Source organism: Mus caroli, unplaced genomic scaffold (assembly GCF_978045245.1).
Source record: "Mus caroli unplaced genomic scaffold, Mus_caroli_1 scaffold_13, whole genome shotgun sequence".
NCBI lineage: Eukaryota > Metazoa > Chordata > Mammalia > Rodentia > Muridae > Mus > Mus caroli.
In genome coordinates, this window is record NW_028227268.1 from 55858189 (window position 1) to 55872762 (window position 14574).

Below are 14574 nucleotides of genomic sequence, written 5' to 3' on the forward strand. Positions count from 1 at the left end.
AATATCCAGGTCATCAGCAGGCAGATCAAAATAAGAACACGGCCATTCTCCAGCAGCCCCTTAATCATATTGGAGCTTAATACGTTTTAGGAATAGGGCTTCCCAAAAAATGCAGTCTTTCTCTGACTTAACAGGATGGTCATTTTACAGTGAGCTGTTAACTTGGGTCCTGTATACCACCATTGGCAGGCTTCTGTTTCCCTTTTGCTCCTAAAAAGACAAATCTTTAAGCAAAAATCTGAACTGCCCCCTCACAATCATTTGCATCTTTAGGCCCATCAGCAGATTCTGCTAAATGAACTGGCAAATTGGTGAGAAGCAGAGGATATGAATCTTTATTAAGCAGCGGTGAGTGGGCAGAGAAGCTGAAGATCATGTAGCAAATAAGTGGGACTGTCCCTCAGTAATTTGACTCAGGATCCTAAGCACACACCCCAGGCAGTGCTTGCCTGCTAACAGCTTCCTATTGGGTTTTGCTTTGTAAAGGTGATTATCATAGAAGAAATCACTTTTTCTTTTTAATTCATTGATACTAGTAGTGTCAGATCTTCTATATTTTATAGGACATTGGTATATTTGTCTCGTTATTCTAATTGTATTTACACAGCAATGCAGATATAATTTCTGCCTATATACATATACATACACAGACTCAAACAGTATGTGCATGTTTATATAAATGGACTTTGAACTGAGAGGGAGGCATGTAACCATGGGAGTATCAAGTGTGTTTTTAAACATGAATGGAGGGTTATGGTTTTCTGATTTTGTTTTGTTTTGTTTTGTTTCTCCTGGAATAGGGAGGAAGCTCTCTCAGATGGGAGTAGGTGAGCACGGGGCTGGGCATGGAACACCAGGGCAAAGGGATGGGAGCTTGAGAGATGGTGGAAGTTTCTCCTGTTGCTGTGGCTTATTAAATAAGAGGCAGGAGGTGCAGCTTGGGGGGGGGGGCTCCTCCAGCACCCCTTGGCTCCTTACGTGTTCCCAACCTCTGCTGAGAGAAAAGTGATTTCCATTGGCTTGCCTGCTTCCAGGTGATCCAGCATTTCCTGTTCCATTTCCTGTTCCTGTTCCTGTGACCATGCACTGTCTCCTGGTGTCACGTGCTGATCCTGCAGTGTCCATGCTCACTCCACCACGTGTCTATCAGAGACAGCAAACACTGGTGTCTTTTCATGGGCGTCACCTGCAGCCAAGGAAGCCGGCTGAAAGGCAATCCTTCTGGCTTTTCATCGTGGTGGGATCTACCCTAGACTGCATGGCACATCATTGCTAACTACAGATACTGTGTGGTAGAGTATGCTTTCTAGAATCTACTTGTTAGATAACGCCAGCCTTTATTGTCTATATCACTACATCTCGACATATAAGTAAGATTGCACAGCATATGTTCTTGTGCAACTAGCTTACTTCACCTTCCACACGTGACAGGCTACCTGAAGAATATTCATATGTGTGTACATATGTGTGCATACATGGCTATCACATTTTCTTTCTCTTTTCTTTTAATTCATTTACTTAGCAAGAGGCCTTGAGTCACCTCATGTCGTCCGGGCTGGCCTTCCATTGTCTAGTAGCTGAAGATAACCTTGAACTTCTGATCCTCGTGCTTCCACCACCCACGTGCTGGGACTGCAGGCATGCACCAACACAGCCAGTTTATGTAGTGTTGGGAACTGAACCAGGGCTTCCCGCATACTGAGTGAACACTCTACTGACTGATGTAGACCTCTGGCCTCCGGCAGTTCTGTTTTGAATTGTAGTGAGGAACCTCTGCTAGTTTTCTGAACTGGTGGCACAGTTTGTAAGTAACTTTCTCATCACAAGCCAATCATCATGCATCGCTTCCACGTTCCTCAAGAAACGCCTGTGCCAGCAGCGATTATAGCTTAAGCTTTGAAATGTTGATAGAAAAAAATTTACACAACCAAATAATTTGAATATAGAAATGGTACTGCCATTAACTCTAAAAACTGCGTGCTTCTCTTTTACATACTGTACTGAGAATCAAACCCAGGGCCCTGTGCCTTCTAGGGGAGTGCTCCCCCACTAAGCTCTTCCTAAGCTTTCAAGTGAAGAAATTCTTTTCTATCAAAGATGGTTTGAATAGAGCCTCTTTTCCTTTTTATATGAAATATAAACTCAATACTTTAAATGTATTACCTTTTCCCCTGCAGTTCTGGACTCTGAATCCAATCCCTTATACCTGCTAGGTAAGTGCCCCCTACCCCTACCTCAGATCTATTACTTTTGTCTTCGTTCAAATGTGTATTCCGGATAGCTGGAATGCTACAGGTGGCCTTTGACCCTTTGTTACTCTCTGCCAAAGAGGACTGCTGGCAATGAAGCCTTTCAATGGGGGAAGCCTACAGCTACAGCAATGGTCAAATTTCAGCAGCAGCAGTCTGCGCTTGAGAAACAGCAGAGATTTGGAAACTCCACGTTGGAGGTTACTGACAGGTGGAGGCCAGGGAAAGTTTCAAATGTGCTTCTCTTAGTGGAAAACTGTGAGGGCGGCTGGTGATTGGAGACCAAGTAAATGATGGAGGAGGAGTTAGGGCCGAAGAAGTCAGAAGGAGGAGGCCAGTGGGCAGGGTGAACACTGCAGGCTTCAGGAGGGAAGATGCCGGAGGTGGGCCTGTGAGGCTTGCAGAGTGGAAAGGGAACAGCAAGCAAGAAGCAAGCAGGCTTCTGATGTAACAGAAAAGAACCTGGGATGTTGTAAAGGGATGAAAAGAAGTGCTAAGGTCAAGGGAAGCAAGATGGACAGAAAGGGGAGGGAAGCAGAGAAACTATCTCCCAGTGGACACACCAGCCCTCCTCTTGCCTGTAGAATTTTGACCACCAAATAGCTACCATGGAAACTAGCAGGCTGAGGTGGGGGTGGCTGGATATTGAGCATCCTCCATCAGTTTACTGAGCCACAGAGCAGCCAAGAGTTTGGTTTCCTAACTTGTGAATAGGTCACTCTGCTAAGAAAACCTAAGGCAGTTGTCTCATCCACTTAAGTCTGAGTCTGAGCTCTGAAGGGAGAACCCTGCCTCACACTGAAGGGAGTCCGTGTGCTTGATCAATTTCAAAAAAAATATTCTCTTGTGTCAAGTGTCCCAGAAATAGTACATAACAATGATGGTGTTGCATATTTTGTTCTTAACTAGTGATGATTCTATCAAATGATTGTTTTGACCAGAATAAACTTATTTCTTCTTTGTCAATAAATTTATTAAATATAAACATCTTAGCCAAGAACTTAAAACAGTTCAGCTGAAACTACACTGTCCCAATGTTACTCTGATTCATATGGAAGAGAAAGTGAGTCAGACTAAATGAAAGGTATCTGCTAATACCAAGAGAAAAATGTCTTTACTCTCTTTACTCCTGAGTGTCCCAGTGCCCCTGTCCCTGACTCAGGCACATCCTGAGGACAGAGGGCTAAGTGGAGTGTTGCCCTTGGAGACTCAAGATCAGCCTGGTGAAAGATGGCTTGTGTTGAAAGACAAACCACCTTCATCTGGAACTTGTACATTTGAGCTGGGGACACATTTGTCACATAGCGACCATGCAGTAAACAGAACGGCTGCTCCCTCAGAAATAGGATTTTCATTGCTGAGGGGGTTGGAGCTAGATATTCTGGGTGTGGGGTAGATCTGTCCTCTGTGGCCCGTGCCTCTGTCATTTTAGAAACACCTGTGGTAGGGGATTCTCACGTGGTATTAGTGGCAATATAAGTGGAGGCCACGTCTGTATAGAGGGAGACTTCAGAGTGTCTACCAACATTGAAAATGCACATTATCAGTTGGGCAAGCAGATCTACTTTTAGACATTTAGCTTACTGATTTTTTTTTGCACAGGTATATCAAATATTTAACTAGTTGAACAGGTATACAACAGAGAGACAGGCAGGCAGACAGACAGACAGATAGACAGAGACAGAGAGAAAGAGAGAGAGAGACAAAGACAGAGACAGAGAGAGAGACAGAAAATCATTACAACAATGTTATCTGTCCATCACTGGGAGACTCAGATACATTTTGAATACCCCAACATTTTTAAAGCAACAAAGGAGTAACAAATAGGTTTTGAAGATGAGTTTAAAGATACCTACCCCAAATCCCCCACCAACACAGTTTATTTCCCAACTGGATTGTTGGACTTCCCCAGTTACAACTGCAAGAAATGTAAACATCTGACAGCTCTGCATCCTTGAAAAGTGGATGGTTTGCATTATGAGGAGGAAGGTTTAACCTCAAAGGCCAGCATCATTCCTGAGTGATGGTAAGGGGAGAGGGGTATAGAACAACCCCACAGCCTCCCGCAAGTCTACTCACTGTCAATGCTTTCCACCAACGGCACTCAGATGGATATGCCGGCCCCTGTGACTGCACTCAAAAGGCGAGTGTGGGAGAACTGCCAGCTGTCTCATCTGAAAACTCTTGGGTTCTTTGCTTGTCTGAGCAAAAACTCTTTAGCTCAGCAAAAGTTTGCTCCTTATATGAGATGAAACCCCTCGAAAGAAAGTATGTTTTCAATAATCAGGATAGGATTATACTTTTCACTTGGGGAGTGTGAGCAGATACTTTGAAAAGAGTGATTTAGAAATAGTTGTCCCTTGGGATACTGTAAGAAACTGAACGGATTGGAGACACAGGCGATACCTGTGTGTTAAGAACGTCGGAAGGTACACTTGTATTCCCTGGCTACTTTATCTCTTCATCTCATGTTTGTTCTAATTCCCACTCTGTAAGTTATATGAAACACCTGGGAGAGGTTACACTCTTGAGGCATTTTGCGATTGATAGCCTTACATTCCCACATCCTTTATGGGAGAAATTCTAAAGCCTAATAAATATAACCACACCTGTCGGCTAAAGAGAGAACACGAGCCTGCTGCTTGCTTTCCTTTCCCTGCGCCTAGGAGCATTTAAGGATTTGTTTCAAAGAAGCTGCTGAAACTATGGAAACTTGACATCATCAACAAACTTGCTGAGATAGAGAAGCTGGGCTTCCCAGAACACTCCCTCAGCACCTCTATCGCTGTCCATATGCCAGGTCTCGGCAGGTCAGTCACAGCTGCCAAACGACAGACTCTGACGTAGTCGGATTTAAAATCTTACAGGCTTCTGACTGGCAGGTAAGGGGTTGAGGGGATCAAGGTACTGGTGCTGTCTACCCACTTCTGAGTAGGAAGGGATTGAAGGTGATTAATTTGTCATTGCCTAAAGTAAGCTAGAACCTGCCACCATCATTATGTCGCCTTGTCAGGCCAAAAGAAGAAAGCCACAACTTGTAAATCTGAACCCCTTCATACAGGTGGAGCTCAGAACAGCATGGGTCAGCTTCTTAGCAACATTTTGTTTGGCTTCTCAGGGCTTTCAGATTGAACACCATTTATTCATTAAAGTCTATAGCCTCCAGAAGTTTCAGATCCATATGCAAGCCAAGAAGCTAATAAGCATTTCCCAGTTATGAACACCATGTCCTTATGGTGCATTTCTACACTTGATCTTAGTCAAAAGGCCGCGAAGCAGTTAGGATTATACATTTCTTATTATTAGAAATGCCACCGGTGCATATTTATTAATAAAGCTCATACATAGCTTGTGCCTGCTACTCCCTGAGTCTATTCTGAAAGTACATTAACTTTTGCTTACTCATGTTCTGTTCTAGTAGGTCACAGTGCATTAAGTTATTAGGTTTCTTCAGATCTTCTTGGCTGTGGCAGTCTCTCAGACTTCTCTTGCTTTGATGGCCCACCTTGGTTTTGGTTGGTGCGTAGGTGGGTTTGTTTGTTTGTTTGTTGAGAATCACTGCTTGTTGTATTTCACAGGGTTTTTTCGAATCACCTGAGTCTCCTCATGCCTAACACTGTGGGTCTGGGGAATAAAGGTTTCTGAGGTAGCATCATTCCATCATATCACCTAGCATCCCAAGGCCTTGCCACTGTTAACATTGACCTGAACATCTAGCCACTGGAATGCTTGTTGGGTGAGTCCATGCTGACAAGACTCTTCTCTTGTCCTTCCATGCTCTGCTCATAGCAGGAAGTCCTATGGGCAGCCTGCAGCTGAAGGAGTGGGAGTCACGCTGCCCATCCTCAAGGGCAGAACATCTGCATAGATTACATAGGATCCTTCTACGTGGAACTTTGCATCTTTACCACCTAGTTATTTGTTTTCAAAGCAGATTTGTAGGTATTCGTTTCTATATGTTGGGGGGGGGGGGTGTTGCTACTCAGATTGTCCCAACCTTGGCCTTTGAGAGTTCTTTCAGTTAGCTTCTGTACCATCCCCTCGTTACTTTGATTAAGGACCATTCATTCCTTTCTTAGTCTCTTCTGACTTTCTCACATTATGAGATGCTGCAGGTTGATCTCGTGTATTGCCCCTCTCAGTTGGATCTAAGCATTGTTTCATGGATCTCTGCCTGCCCTTATTAGACATGGTTTTGGAAACTACTATCTGAACACTACATGTGTCCATTACCAATGGGCAATTATTTAAGGGAATTTCTCAACGTATGCATGCATACCAACCTATATGCATTGTGCTGTGCACACTAACCTATAATTTTTCTAAGTTGCATACATGAAAGTTTAATATTTGTGTTATAAAAAGTATGGGTTTTGACAAATACAAAGTGTCATTTGTTTGCCATTAGAGAATCATGCAAAAATAGTTTTCCTGACCTACACACAGAGATACACACACACACACCTCATTTCACCTATACCCTGACCCCATCTTCTTGAGCTCCTCACAAACACTGATTTTTTAAACTATTTCTCAGTTTTGTTTTTTTCTGAAAGTCACATAATCAGAAGCAATGTACAGCTTTTTTCAAACTGATTTTGCTCATTTACAACATTCATTTAATATTTCATGTCTTGGAAGCTTATTTATTGCTGAGTAAGGTTCTATCTTATGGGCACAGCACAGTTTGTCTCTTCATTCGGTTATTAAGGGGCATCCTGGTAGCTTCCAGATTTGGAGTAGTGTTAATGGGGAGAGAGAGTTGAAATTCTTGTGTTAGCTGGCCTGTGGTTGATGGGTTCTAGAAAGGTAAGGCCTGGGGCTGGCAAGATGGCTCAGTGGTTAAGAGTGCCGACTGCTCTTCTGAAGGTCCAGAGTTCAAATCCCAGCAACCACATGGTGCTCACAACCATCCGTAACGAAATCTGATGTCCTCTTCTGGAGTATCTGAGGACAGCTACAGTGTACTTACATATAATAAGTAAATAAATAAATCTTTAAAAGAAAAAAGAAAGAAAGAAAAAAGAAAGAAAGAAAAAAGAAAGAAAGAAAGAAAGAAAGAAAGAAAGAAAGAAAGAAAGAAAGAAAGAAAGAAAGGTAAGGCCTATGGTCATCAGATTAATGGAGACATGTTCCATACCAACAGGCAGAAGCTGAAAGTAACAAACTGTCAAGAATTCAAGATCAAGACCATGTAAAAAAATCTATTGGCAAGTGCTTTCAAACTACAATGTTGATTATCTTGACACTTCTTGAGTCTTTCCTTTCTAATGTTCCTACAGTTTGTTAGAGCTAATGATTTCTTAGAATGATAGGGAAGGATGGAATTGGGATTGGCTGGTGTGATAATGAACTAAATCTTAGCCTTCATGAGCCTCTGTCAGTGTGTGCTCCCTCATCATGGACTCTGGTGACATCCATTTCTGTTCCCATTATGTCAGCAGATGTCACAGCAGTAGAAGAAACCTGTAAAATTCTTTGTCAGAGTTGCCTAGGTCATTTCTGGATGCTTTGGGACTCCACAGAGGCCACAGCTACTTAGAAAGAGCTGGTATTCTTGAAGTTCTACTACGAAGCCTCCCCCCATTCCACATCACCATCAGATTGTGATTTACTATCCTACATCTATAGGCACACTATTTATGAAATCATCTTATTTTTAACATTTACGTACTTATTCAGAGGGTAGTATTTGGAGACAGGATCTCTCTACGTGCCCTGGCTATCCTGGAACTACCTCTGCAGACCAGGGTGGCCTCAGATTCAAAGAGATCTGCCTGCCTCTTCCTTGTGAGTGCTGGGATTAAAGGTATGTACCACCATGTCCAGCTAAGAAAAAAAAATATTTTTCTCAGTAATGCCACCACTGAGCCTTTCAAATGTTTGCTGGTATGATGAGACACCTACATGTATATGAGATATATGTATTGTTCAAAGAATGGAACAAATACCTCAAAGCCTCGAGCAAATCCTCCCTTACAGCCCTTCCCAGTTTCCCACATCTTATATCTATAGTCTTCCAAAATGCAAAGGAGCCTGGTGTACTTCATGCTAGGTCCTACAGAGAGTACCCGGCTCTTCAGAATGATCGCCCACTGGCTGGAGTGGTGTTCAGTTCTGCCAACTCCTGTTTCAGTGAGTAGACTTTTCACTGTTTGATAATAAATAAATAATAAATGCTGTGATACCCTTTCAAAGCAAAAAAACAAAATGATATTCATTCTGAAGAAGGGCCATCTTTCCAATCAAAATAAATACCTAAGAACATTATCTTTGTGCTGGATAGTTCTATGTCCACTTGAGACAAGTTAGAATCATTTTGGAAGAGGGAAAATTAATTGGAAAAATCTGCATCCACCAGAGTGGCCTATGAGCAACCCTTTGGTGCATTTTCTTTATTGATATGAGAAGGCCCATGCCATTGTGAAGGCTGCCATCTCTGGCCTGGTAGTCCTGAGTGCTGTAAAAATGCAAGCTGAGAAATCCATGAGGAGCAAGCCAGTAAGCAGTCCTCCTCCGTGGGCTCTGCATCAGTTCCTACTTCCAGGTTCCTGCCTAGAGTCCCTGTCCTGTCTTCCCAGGATGAGGAAGTGGAAGCTGTAAGATGACATGAACTCTTTCCTCCTTGAGTTGCTTTTGACCATGGTGTTTTATGACAGCAGTAGAAATCCTAACTGAGACAATCTACCACAATTTATTCTTTTTCCACTCATTTAAATGTTTCCTTTTTCTATATCCTAAAAAACAGAACAAACCTCAAACACACAAAAACACCCATGATTTGCATCTCGTCACATGCAAGGGATGGAAGTGATTTCTAACTTCCAAGTCCGAGATATCATGACCAACAGATTTTAAATAATAGTAACAAGTTCTCCCAAGATGCTACTTGGAGACCTCTCATGCCTACTGTGCTCAAAGATGGTCCATAAGTAGGCAAAAATCAGCTTTTTAGGGAACATGATCCTTCCTCACACCACCAGATCAGAATCTGCATTTAACAAGAACCCTAGTCACCTGCATACACAGTAAAACCTGCTCCCTCACCTGGCCCTCTTAACTCTCATTTGGAGTAGAAAAAGGCCATTTGCCTAAGTTAATGCTATCTTCTGTACAGAAATTAAATTTTACTTTTAGCCTTTCGCAAACTTTTTTTTCCAAGCTGGTAATCAGCTACTCAAAACAACAATTATTCTCAGATATTCATCATTAGACAACTAGAGTTTTTGCTGGTTTTGTAGCCTACTAAAACTGCTGAGGCTGTTGAACATTCCACATTCAAAAGTTTTGTAGGGTGGTGGATAATGGGGAAGCTTCAATGTTTATTTTAAAATAAATAAAATAACTTCTTGACTTTTAGAAAAAAGAAAAAAGAAAAAGGCCGTTTGCAAAATTCCTTAGAAGGGAATAGGAATAGTGTTTTCTGACATCATTTTACCTCAATACATAATAATGGGGTTTTGTTTGTTTCTTTTGTCTTCCCTTGCCTTTCCCTTCCTTTCTTTTCCCTTTTCTTTTTCAGACAGAATCTCACTCTGCAGTCAAGGCTCATCTTCCATCCATGGTCCTCCTGCCTGAGCTCTCAAGCTCCGGGATGACAGGCATGCGGCACCGTCACACCTGTCCCATTTCTTACAGACAATGCATAACTGATGCATCCACTAATGTGAGTGGTCAGCCCTGTGACTTTGCGCCCTCTGTTCATGCTTGCAGCTATTTATGTAAATACCTGCATACAAAGACTAGTCTTATCTCACTTTCTGCAGGGACAGAGTTCAACAGCCTGCAAACTTGCAGATTCAATTAAAGGAGCTCACGTCAGCTCCATTCAGTGTCAATGTTAATGACAGCTTTGAAGACACAGTTATAAAATAAGAAAATATATTGCGTTGGCAGCATAAGCCTGAAAAATGAAGTGTTCCGTAGTGGAATAGAAAGCATGAATCTCTCAAAATTAACTCCCATGTATGGATATTTGATTACTGTCCGTGTCAGGTCCTGAACTGTAAATCATAAGTCCCCAAGGATAATGAGCTGTCAGCAGATTGGCAGGGGGTAACAATTGAGATACATTTCAACATCCTTTTACCTGGATTTTAAGCAAGATGCTACAGTAGAGTCACCAAGCTCCCATGCTTGCCCTCTTCCGGGGCTCCTTGTCCTCTGAACTGCTGATGTGCAGATTTTGCTATGGTGTTAAACCTGCCTATAGAATATTCAGTGGTGGCTTCGACTTTTCTTCTCAGTAGTAACCTACTCTCCGGAGATGTGACAACCACAGACATCTCCAGACATTGTGAGTGTCGGATGGGGAAAGGAACTGTCTCTCCTGCTGAGGATAATTCCAGAAGGTCCCTCAGCATCCCTGCCAAAGTCATGGTCATGCGATGTTCTAGAATGTTGAACTTGGGGGAATAGGTCACTGAGCACACAGGCTTGGCATTTGATACATCATGGATGTTTGTGAGGGCTCCATTCTCTACCAGGTATGTACACTTCATACAAAAGTTTCTTTGGGAGAATGGTAGAAACCACTACAGCCTCCCAGTGACACTTGGTCTCATCCTTGGACACAGCCCTAGACTTTTGGTGGCCCATTTTAAGAGTTAGAGTCAGAGAGCTAAGTCGCAGCTTCGTTTCAGCAAAGTGTCCTCAGGCCCCCGCTGGGGATGCTGCAGGGAGAAGCATTGGTAGGGTAGAAAGGATTCCAGCCATTGCTCTGAAATCCTTACAGCTCTAGTATTCCAAACCAAATAGCCTCCACTCCACAGAGCTGATGGGGCAGAGCTCAGGGGGCGCCTGGGTGGAGGTGTCATCATGAAATGCTATATAATGAGTGAACAGAAGACTTTTTTTAATTGGCTTTTTAAAACTCACCTCCTAAACTGACATCTGAGAAAGCCACCCTTTTTGAAACAAAAGCCATGAACTTGGAAATCATAAATAAATAAATAAATTATAAATATAAACCTCCAGATTCAACAATTCTGCTCTTGTCTAGACTTCACCCTATTTTGAGAGCTTGAGAGTATCTAAGTTTTAAAACTTCTGCTTGGATAAAGGTCCTTGGTTGCTGCCCTTCTCATCCCTTTACTCTGCCATGGACTACAGTTGGTTTCATTGATGTTGTCTACCTAATTCTCTCTCTGCCATCAGCCCTAGACTTACCTGGATTTAACAAGTCCCTGCTTGCCACCTGACACCCACAGCCCTCCTTCCTCTCCAAGTTACTTGAGAGGGAAGAGACAGTATCCTCATCGATGCTCCTGTCCTCCCTGCATCATGGCTGACATGCCATGGCCAGCAGAAGCTTGTGTGAAGCAACCCCGCGTCCCCCTTAGAGCAGCGGTTCAGTGTTTGCTGACTCGGCGCTCATAGTGACTTTACAGACCATGACTATGGCAAGCATCATGAACCGACTGTCCTTATGTGGGAGAGACCCCTGGAAGATTCACAAGAGGTTGGTAATACAAAGAAGACAGGGTTGATGAGAGAGGAGCTCTTCGCTCTAATACCCATTGTGTTCTGTACCATACTAAATCAATATCCCAAATGCTAACAAGATGGAGAATGCACCCGTTGAGGTCAAGAAGCAACTGCTACCAAAACCCAGCATATCAAGTGTCACCATAGGTCCCCACCCCAGCCTTCTCTGCTCTCCACAGTTGTCACATGTTCACCAAACATCTTTACAGAGCATTTGTCCCTTCTGTCGCCTTGCTTTTACTAACCCCATATTTCTTGCCAGAAACATTTGTCCATTCCCCGCCCCCCTTCACCTAGCAACAGTCTGCTTTTCCTTTAAATTCTTAAGATTTCCCTGACTTTCCAACCCAGTGACCTCTCTTCATTACTGGACTCTGTCCTGTTTCTCATCACTCACCTATAGACTGCCTGCTCTCATTGGTTGTATTTGAATTTACTGACTCCTCTCATTCATTCTCGAGAAAGTTATTGGGATCTGTCTTTGAACCCTAGCACTCCCACAAGATAGTATTGATAGATTATTGATTGGTTACCCTTTATCACTTCCTACCAAAGATTTCTTTGTATTGCAGCTTGAGAGATTTAGGTTTTAAGAGCATATAAAGATTTGATTGAGAGACCTGAGAAGGACTCTGTTGTCCTACAAGATGAGTGAAAGTAGAATCGGTCTGTCAGGGGAGCCAGGAGGAGGCTCCAACAAGGAGCAAGTGGGAGGGATCTAAAGTCAGATGGTAAATCCACTAGTTCTACTGGGCCTGAGGCACCTGATGTATATAACACACACAAGCGTGCACACATGTGTACACACACACACACACACACACACACACCAGTCAGCAATGATAGTAAAGTTCATTTTACATAAAAATAAAACAGAAGCTTTGTCACTGATGTTAAAGTGTTCTATAGCTGGTAAAATGCAAAATCAAACTAAGAATCCAGGTTGGAAGGATTGCTTCACACTGGGTTGCTTCAGATTGGACATAGCATAAACATTTTATATATATCTGAACCTGAGCCAACCTTCCTTCCTTCCTTCCTTCCTTCCTTCCTTCCTTCCTTCCTTCTTTCCTTCCTGTCTTTCCTTCTTGGTTACAAGTTCATACACCTGTGGTCCAGGTAAAATGTAGAGGAAGTTTCCAGCGAACTCCTGCATAGCACTGTGGAGCTGACATGTTGTGAGGGAGAAGGAACTAGAACTGAGGTCTTTCTTCTTCTGAGCAGCTGCCATCCAACCTCTCAAGCATTGCTGGAGCTCAGGGTCACCAGGGAAGTTTTAGAATCATGGGTAGGAAGATGGGTGACAGAGTGCTAGGCAGGGTATCCAGCAGAATCAGACTGGCCTGGGGCTCAATAGCCAGTGTCTCTGAAAAGCTCAGTGGGTAATTCTAGCATTTATCCAGGTTTGAGAACACTGAGCTGAGACAGAGGAGAGATGCTCGGAGGAGCTGATTCCCTAAAAGAGAAACACGGATGTTTGTGAACATGTGGAAAGATGCCCAACCTGCCAACTAGAAAATACAGGTAAAAGTGAGGTGTTACATTCTTCCCTTCCATGCTGGTGAGAAAGTAAAACAAACAAACTAACTAACAAACTAAAACCAATGAAAAGATTGCCAGTATCTGATGTGACTAGAAAAATCAGAAAACAGAGTCAGAGGCTCCTGGTGGATGGGTAAACTGCTATAGCAACTTCAGAAGGGAATTTAGTCATTCAATGAATACCCAAAGGACTAAACATCCCTACTGTAGAGACATGTGCTCATCCACGTTCATGGCTGCCCTATTCATTGTAGCCAGACACTGGAAAGGGCTTAGATGCCCATCATCTGATGAATGGATACTGAAAATGTGTTACATTTGCACAATGGAATATTACTCAACCAAGTTAAGGGAAATGAAATTATTAAACATGCAGGTAAATTGATTGAAAATTATCCTAAGTGAGGTAATCCAGACCCAAAAAGATAAATACTATATGCATCCTTTTATATATCCTTTTAAGCCTTCAAATGAATGCTCTAGTCCAAATAACCACAGAGGTAAGGGATCATGGGGAAGGACAGGATCTCTCAGGAAATGGGGAATAGAATATAGTGTTATAGAGAGATAGAATGGAGATTAGAGAAAAAGAGGGTTAAATGGGGGATAGAAGAGCAGGGTAAAGGAGAAAACATGGGGAAGGACGGCAAACACTAAATGCCATTTGAAAAACCATATTAAAACCAACTGTAGACACTTGCTAAAACATACAGATAAAAAATCTAAAGGAGGTCACCAAATAGTAAGAGAGACGATTCCCTAACTAGGCACCCTCTGCCATCAAATAAATCCTCCAGTACCAGGAATGAGCTACATCTTGTTGAGTTCTTTTCCAAAGGGGTCCCATAGGGACCCCCAAATCTCCCAGGCTAGTACCAAGGCTGTTGGTTTCCACAGCCTGATGGGAATGACATACTGCTGGAGGCAGCACTTACTTGCGTCATAGAACATGGGGAAATCGAGCTGTTACCTAAGCAGACGCTTCTCCCTGCAGACTAACAGTCACGACCCTGGAAGCTACTCTGCAGGGTCCCAGGAGAGAAAGATAATAATCACTGTCACCCAGCTACAAACCCTGCAGCCTACCACAGTCACCTGCCATAGTGACACAAATGCTATGCGAGTAACCAACCACTTTTTAATTGGATTTAAGGCCCACTCCATGAGATGGAGCCCATAAGTGACACTGCTAAAATGTCCAAGAACCTGAGACTAGATAGGTCACGAGCCTAGGGAAATCCCACTACTGGGATCCTGCTAAAGGAGCCTAGCAATAAAAACGACTCCTAATGATCCG